The 6,222-nt window shown below is 40.5% G+C and overlaps 1 protein-coding gene across 4 annotated transcripts in view; it reads right to left on the reverse strand.

The window, feature by feature from the left end:
* The window catches only part of ppp1r16b (protein phosphatase 1, regulatory subunit 16B), an 80,146-nt gene extending 74,605 nt beyond the window's left edge, over window positions 1–5,541 (reverse strand). Inside the window, exon 1 of one of the 4 annotated variants that reach the window (XM_053866971.1) lies at window positions 5,395–5,541. The gene's annotated coding sequence lies outside the window, so the exon portion shown is untranslated. Of the gene's footprint in view, window positions 1–2,959; window positions 3,208–3,263; window positions 3,457–5,394 lie in introns of those variants that run through there. The other 3 variants (XM_053866974.1, XM_053866972.1, XM_053866973.1) reach the window with 3 other exon arrangements.
* Window positions 5,542–6,222: the final 681 nt, after the last annotated feature.

Raw genomic sequence — 6,222 nt, forward strand, 5'->3', positions numbered from 1 at the left:
CTGCTTTAAGATAGTGTTTGAATTTTCAAGACAGGATAAACCTTTGAGGCTCAGCCGTCATTTTAAATGCGCATACCAAATCCTGTCTGCATCAATTGGATCATCAATAAAGGAATGAATGAACCATTAAGGAGAACGTATATAGTTGTTTTGCATAAACTCATCCAGCCAGTTTGTACTATAAAATGTGAATAGCTGCTGTATTCCATGCTGTAACGTAACAAAAGCGGCACTGCTGATTATAATGACAAATAAGCATTGTTTCTACAATGTTTCTAACAATAAGATAGAAGGCGTGTGCATGGAAAGACCTTGAATGTCTTTATTCAAATGAATAAATCACTTCAGACAGAACAAGTGTTGAGAGTAGCGGGTGTGAAGTTCAAGGGTGGCTAAGTAGCCACCATTGCTGCCCTGAGATTTGCCTGTCTCAGAAATAAGACCACAGATTAGCAGCGAGTGCCCTGTTGCTGGCTGTAATCAGAACGCTGATCTAGTATAATCGCTTTTCAATCGTAGGAGAGCACGGCGGTGTCAGCCACAGCTCAGAGAAGACATCTTATTCAGCAGGAGGTCAAGAAGCCGCTTTGGATTTTGTATAAAGTTCTGTTACATTTAGGGGGTCAAAAGATTTCCAAGTGCTCCATACTTTCACAACAGCCAACAATGCAGCGGCAGGAACACATAAACATTTACTGTGGCGTAAACCGTCCTTGCGCACAACATGTAACTGTCTTGTGAGTAAAAACGTATCGCAGCAGGATGTCTGGGAGATCAGAGACAACACTGCAGGGAGTTGGAATTTCCAATTAAACATTATAAAGCCTAATGATGCAGCAATTTAACCATCAGTGGAAATGATTAATCACGTATTTAAAGCAAAACTAACACACAAGAAAAAGTCCTGTCAATGAGTGAGCCAGCTGAGGATGTGGCCGTTCTGGCCACTTGCTTAAAAAAGGATTCATCAGTGGCCTTGTTTAAAGACGTTCTAAGGATAAAGGCAGAATTAATCTAGCATTAGAGGAGATCCAAGGCAGTTGAATGCAATTTGGCATTATATTATCGACGTATTAAAAAGGGATCAGTAATGCTGATCACTACTGCAGTACCCATTTTGTAACTTTATAAAGCCATTCTTCACTTAAGCACTGACATGAATAAACACTTCAGGGACAAGGTCCATGCCTATGTGACCTCTCAGATGTAGCAAGTGATTCAGCCCTTACATGCCTTTCTCTTGCTCTACTTTGTTGGGCAAAAGTGTAAGAAAAATGGAATTAGACCTTCGTCTCACAAGACATAGATGCATGGAGGACAGACAAAAGACAGGCGCTGGCGCAGCTTGCTCACAGCCGGCAGCTGTACACAAGGTGAGCTCTGAATCACTGCACCAAGTAAGTTGAGGTATTAACAGTGCCTTCATAAATTACAAGGGTAGTCTGCAGCAACAATAAATCCTGGGTTGGGCAGCAACTACAACTAAATCCAGCTTAGCAATCGAGACTTTGTTGACCCAGAGATTCCTCAGATTCCATAATTAATTCCATAAATTCACTGAATCTACTTTGTATTTAAGACATTGCATGGAACAGCAAGAGTCAGGAAAAGGGTCTTGACATTTTTATGTTATTATTAATGGGAAGTAAGTGAGCCGTGCATACTTTACCAAAAACATTGTTTTTGTCTGCAGCAAAACATCATTTATAAAACATAAACATAAGCATAAAAATAATGCACTGTATCCTGCTGCTATAAGCAGCATGTCCTAAACAAATACATGTATTTAACAATTTGATATCTAATTTGTCACTGGCTTGTTTGAAGAAAATCCTGATGCAGAAAGAAGCACACAATGCGCTCAAATGGGGGGAAATATGAGCAGGAAATAATGATGTACTACAGGAGAATAAGCTGGACTGCTGTATGAAAAAGACTTATGCGTAGATGTGTAGCAGGAGGATATGATTAGAACACAAGATGTATATAAAGATCTCAAACAGTGATTTGAGGGATTGCTACATTGCCCTGAACATACACATCTTTTTAACAACAGCAACATCCATAAGTTTATTAACAACACAGACAAGCATTATGCAGATTTTAACAGTGGTAAGCCAATACAGAAAGGCTGCGGAGAATAGCTGTGGGCGACACCTCCTTCCATCGCAGATGTTACAGCAGACGGATGAGTGCTGAATAACTTATAAAATATTTAAATTGCCACACTGTCTGACACAGACCACCAAGTTTAACAACGCTGTGAGTGCGTCAATATGATGAGACAGCATCAAGATGTAAAAGTTTCTCTTGACGGCACAGTCTGATGAGGCGTTATCGGGGTCATATATTTTTAATGAGGTCTTGTCTGTATCCAACGCTGGAGCGATTGTCCACTTAATGGAATCTGTTTTAATATGCACTCAGTCAAAAGAAATCGGTTTACTTATATCTGTTCAAGTCCAAGGATGAGCCTTCTTTATGGCTCAAAGTGCTTACAAAAGACGTGTATTCACAATAGTCACAGGGATGGCGAATCAGTGAAACACAATAAACTTCAATTTACCATCAGGGTGCCACAGTAAGTCTGCCTTCTCCATGAAACTCACTGGTTATCTAACTTTTACCTGGAATCCTCCATCACCCCTCCTGCCCCAGTCCAGGTAGACCAGATAGCTTTTATTCTTCCCACAATATCTCCTTGTCACAACAGCAAACAATAAAGATATAAATGATGTCAAAGACAAACAGACATAAAGACATTACACAAGTAAAATAAAAAATAAATATCATGAATTTAAATAAAGAAATGTTACAAAATGATGAACTGTTACACACTACATTTAGGATTTCCAAAATTGTTCCACCACTATTTCAACTATGATTCTATGATATCTATTGTGACCAATTAGTATAATTCTTAGCCTACCCTTTGTTTTACAGTAAATGATAGTCTAACCTTGGATTTGTCACAACTCCAAGTGGTTAGCTTGACCCTACAGCCTCACTGGCGCCAACGCAGCCTGATATGCGGTGACCTGCCAGACTTTAAGGTCCTTGGGAGCCATATCTCAAAAGATGGAGCTAAGAAAGACAGTGGGTGTTTTAGTGGGTGGCAGTTCCATCTATCAACTATCTTGCTGGCCCATAAAGTGAGTTGCCATTCAGCTATCAGGAGTTTGACCAATAATATACGTTATTCCCCCCAAACAAATGACATATCTAATCTAATTCAAAGCCAAACATAGAATCTAAAACTTAACTGTTTGGGTCCCAGTTTGGAAATGACATCGTCCATTGCCATTTTAACATACCATTTTAAAAGGCAGTGACTTGAAAACTGTGATAAAGAGATAAAGGAATACCGTAAAGAAGAAGAATCTTCAGTGTGACTCAAAGTTTGGGATGAAAGCAAATGCACTCCTTTAATTTGGTTGTTATGACATCACTAAGCGGCTGCCTTATATAAATTTTTATCTGACCTACTGCAGAGGCCTCCCTGAAGCAACACTGATGATGATGAAGATGGCTGGGCATCACCATGGTTGTTTATGCCGAGACTGTGATGACCACCGCAGCCTTTTCTCCCATGGCTTCTACCGCATCCGGTGCTATTTCCGAAGGTTTTTTTCCCACAATCCTGCTACCTCGGTCACTGTTTTGACCATGCCACACCATGTCCCCGGACAAACATGCAGTACAATATGTACTGTATAGTAGGATATGTACTGCATATGTGCTTGTGTAAAGTAGTTAGCACATCAGGCATTAAATGTGCTGCTTGGCTTGTTTAAATACAGCAATCGTGTGTGTCACAATTTTGCAATGGTGGCGGCCTAAGGGTTAACTTCACCCCTTTAGTCTTGCCATGCTGCCGATAGATTCCTGCTCTGCTTTAGGTCCATGATTCATAATTTCAGTTGTTGTCTGATTCCGTACATCACTAACCAAAAGTAAAACCTCTTATCATTGTACTTCACTTACTCACCATGTATATATCATATCAGTTCTGCTTTTCAAACAGTATAGGCATCAATAAATCAGGCAAATGTATGTGTGGAACAAACCACACCTGGAAAACCACCTCACATTAACATTCAAACAAAGCAGCACAGCAATAGGATTGTACTAAATGATCAATTAATAAGTAAATATGTACTTGGTCATCAGCTCATGTGGTTGGCAACGTAATATGCAATAATTCCCGACATCATTTGGATGCAAAAATCATAATCATCACATCATAAGCAGACACTAATTGTTAAGACAGTCGGTGACTAGTCAAAGTAGTTAGTTGTAGCCCTATTTGAAAGCATCCAAGTGCAAGATGTAGCATGTTTTTTGAGAAAAAGATTATATATACACTCTAGGATGAGACACATGGTCCACCCAGATATGAATCTCTCACCATACTGCGCAGCTCAAATGAGACAATGTTCCATGATATCATAAAGAGGCTTCAATATTATTTGATAAGCGTAAGTCAGGAAAACTACTGGAGTGAGTCCATGAAAAGCGAACCACAATTTAGTGAGGGGTCGTTGCTCTCTGGTCAAAACAGATCACGGCAACAATCTGGTTTTTGTATGATCATAACAGACACACAGTTTGTGTACATGTTATATATGCACAAGATGCAGCAAGCATATACTGTGTATATATATATATATATATATATATATATATATATATATATATATATATATATATATATATATATATATATATATATATATATATATATATATATATATAGAACAGTCTCGACATCAATCGAAACCAATGTAACTGACTTGTAAAGAAAAATGGGACATAAGAGTTTCATGACCAAGTGGGAACCTAAATTTAGAGAAGTGTGTTCTGAGCATCGGTGAAGCAGGAAGAGTGACAGCTCGACAGCCCCGGGTTCTGGGGAGCACATCCGCGCACTGCTCGGTTAAACACTGTTTACATTTAGGCTTTTAATGCTAGCAAACACTTTGAACGGGCTTTTTGGCGATGCAGCGCGCAGAAATCTTAAAATGCAGAACCGCACAAATCTGTTAACAACTTTGGAAAGAACGTTTTCAAAGCAGGTTCTGGTGAAGCAGTGACCTCAGAAGAGAAGTGACCACAGGGGCACAGCTGAATGAAGGCAGGAGCAGCCATGTGAAAGACACGGAGAGGATGTTGAGTCTGATCACCGGAGCTCAGTTCACAGGCGCCAGCAGCGGAAACGAAGCTTTAACCCATTTAATCGCGATTTAGTCAGACGTTAGTCGACTCCTCCGGGTGGTAAAGTGAGCTCAGGAGCTTCAAGAGTTCCTGAAGGAACTCAGTCCAGAACTCCAACGTGCTCTCCTGAGAGAGCTTTTCTTACTGACAGAGTAACCAAACGTCTCGGTTCAAACCTACCTCGGTCCAGGTCCCGGGGACGGTCACATTTCCAGGCAGCAACAAAGCAGAGGAACCACGGAGGTATCCTGAAGTTGTCCCGTTAGAAGCGGGCTGCTAAGAAAAGCTTAGTGTGTGTGTGTGTGTGTGCAGTGAGGCTCTCCTCTCTCCACCAAGTCAGTCCGGGAGGGCGGGGCCGGGAGGGGGGGGTGGAGACTCGAGGCATGGGTCAGTGCAGCACGGGCGCGCACAAGAGAGCTTGGGGTTGGAGGACACACTCCGCCACCAAAAGTGTGAAGGTTACTCTTTTTAATATTTAAAAATAGATAAAATCTCAAATCTTGACAAAACAGCCCATACTCCAATGACGTAATGGAAAGTTTTTTTTTCCCATTTGACGCCGCAGTTTCAAGTAAAATTTTCTGTTTTTATTATGTTCTTCACCAACACCAACACCTCGACAGGATGTTGTGAGTTCCTATCCATTTTTAAAAATGTATTAACTGTAGAGAATACAACGGCGCAGCACATAAAGGGAAATGTGAGTGACACAAAAATTTATCCTATTTCTGGTACATTATGTCCTCAATTTAGTACAAGTTTCAATCCCATTGGTCGCAAATTGGTTATCACCGTAAATTGTTTGAGCTATTCTGAAGGCCTTTTGACACGGATCATGGAATTTGTTTTGGTCCCACTGTATGTCAGTTACAGCACAGCGAAGTATCCAAATAATCCTACACAGTTGCTGTATTTTCAAAAACATGCCATGAACTTGGTCAGTGAAGGTTACCTGCATTGTTTTACAATGGCAGACTACCCCGCTATAAGCTTTTTGCATGGACCCCG

This window comes from Synchiropus splendidus, chromosome 6, assembly GCF_027744825.2.
Source record: "Synchiropus splendidus isolate RoL2022-P1 chromosome 6, RoL_Sspl_1.0, whole genome shotgun sequence".
In the NCBI taxonomy this organism is placed as follows: Eukaryota; Metazoa; Chordata; class Actinopteri; order Syngnathiformes; family Callionymidae; genus Synchiropus; species Synchiropus splendidus.